The sequence below is a fragment of the Pteropus vampyrus genome, unplaced genomic scaffold (assembly GCF_000151845.1).
Source record: "Pteropus vampyrus isolate Shadow unplaced genomic scaffold, Pvam_2.0 Scaffold25, whole genome shotgun sequence".
Classification (NCBI taxonomy): Eukaryota; Metazoa; Chordata; class Mammalia; order Chiroptera; family Pteropodidae; genus Pteropus; species Pteropus vampyrus.
Genome location: NW_011888806.1, coordinates 9844671 through 9846227, shown reverse-complemented (window position 1 = coordinate 9846227; position 1557 = coordinate 9844671). Strand labels below are relative to the sequence as shown.

Below are 1557 nucleotides of genomic sequence, written 5' to 3'. Positions count from 1 at the left end.
CGTCTTCTGTTTTGATCATTTTCATTTCACTCACCTGAAATCAGACAATGGGGTTATCACCCACTGACCTACAGTCTTGTGTCCTTCTCAGGGATTACATTATTTAGAGTGTCTGTCTGCTCTGAGCGGTTCCACTATCCTTTTTTGTTTGTATTGGGGGAGGGATCTGGAAGCTACTTTCATGTATCTATAAATTCACATTTCTCTACTTGAAGAATATAGAAGTTTACTATCACGAGTATGTATAGCAAAGGCCAGAGTAACAGCCACACCTTCCTGTCCAAAAGCCAGGCCCAGGAAATGCTAGCACTCTACGTACATGAATATCTGCTTCACATAGGAGCTCAGAAATAGTCCCTAACATTTTGTATCAGAGATAAGATGGGGGAAAAAAACATCACTATGGGGGAACCACCAGGATTCTTACGTTCTTGGTGGTGTGTATTTTGGAATTCGTACTTTATAGCTCCAGAAACACGGGAAACATGCGAACATTCAAATAAAGCAAAAACCTTCCATGATTATAGTGCTGCGGCAGCTCCCAGTCCACTGCTAGGAAACATTCCCCCAGGAGATGGCATGCCAGTAGATCCTGTACCACCAGGGTGCTTTCAGCCATTCGTGTCACCTCAGTACCTGGAGGTCCAAGGCCCCCATTGAGGAAACCTGAACAGGCAGTTAAAGGTGTCCCAGGAAGTCAGCCATTAATTCCCAGTGGATTGGCCCACCTCAACAACAAGGACATCCAAATATGGGTGGACCAATGCAGAGAATGACTCCTCCAAGAGGAATGGTCCCCTTAGGACCACAGAACTATAGAGGTACAACGAGACTCCACTGAATGCTGTAGGTGGCCCTGGAATGCCTGGGATGAACATGGGTCCAGGTGGTGGTAGACCTTGGCCAAACCCAACAAATGCCAATTCAATACCATACTCCTCAGCATCTCCTGGGAATTACGTAGATCCTGCAGGAGGTGGAGGACCACCAAGAACACCCATCATGCCTAGTCTAGCAGACTCAACCAACTGTGGAGAAAGCATGTATACTTTAATGAATGCAGTACCTCATGAACCTAACAGACCTAATTTTCCAATGGGCCCTGGGGTCAGATAGACCCATAGGTGGATTAGGAGGAGTGAGGTCACATCACATGAATGGCCGTTTAGGCTCAGGAGATGCAGACAGTATTTCCAAGAGTTCTCCCAATATTATGAGCCTGAGTAATCAACTGGGCACACCAAAGGATGATGGCGAAATGGAGGAAAATTTCTTAAACCCTTTTCAGAGTGAGAGTTACTTCCATAGCATGACAATGGGTATGTGATCCTTTAACAAGTCTCCTCATGAAAACCACAGAATTAGCACTTCACAGTACTATGGAAGAAAATTATTCATCACAGTGTACAGTTAAACAAAGGAATCTCAGTCACAACAAATGAATCTTTTTATTTCTTGCTCTCTCCCTTATTTTGTGAAGAAAGCATGTTCAAACATGAGTCAAAAAACTGCATGGAGTGGCATTTAGAATTGCCCTAAAATGAACTTTAAATAATT

At 43.9% G+C, this 1557-nt stretch overlaps 1 protein-coding gene and 1 pseudogene across 1 annotated transcript in view; both read left to right on the top strand.

Moving 5' to 3' along the window:
• PTPN13 (protein tyrosine phosphatase, non-receptor type 13) overlaps positions 1–1557 on the top strand; it is a 176472-nt gene that overhangs the window by 171951 nt on the left and 2964 nt on the right. The gene's annotated exons all lie outside the window — the stretch shown is intronic.
• On the top strand, positions 12–1551 carry LOC105289582 (annotated as a pseudogene).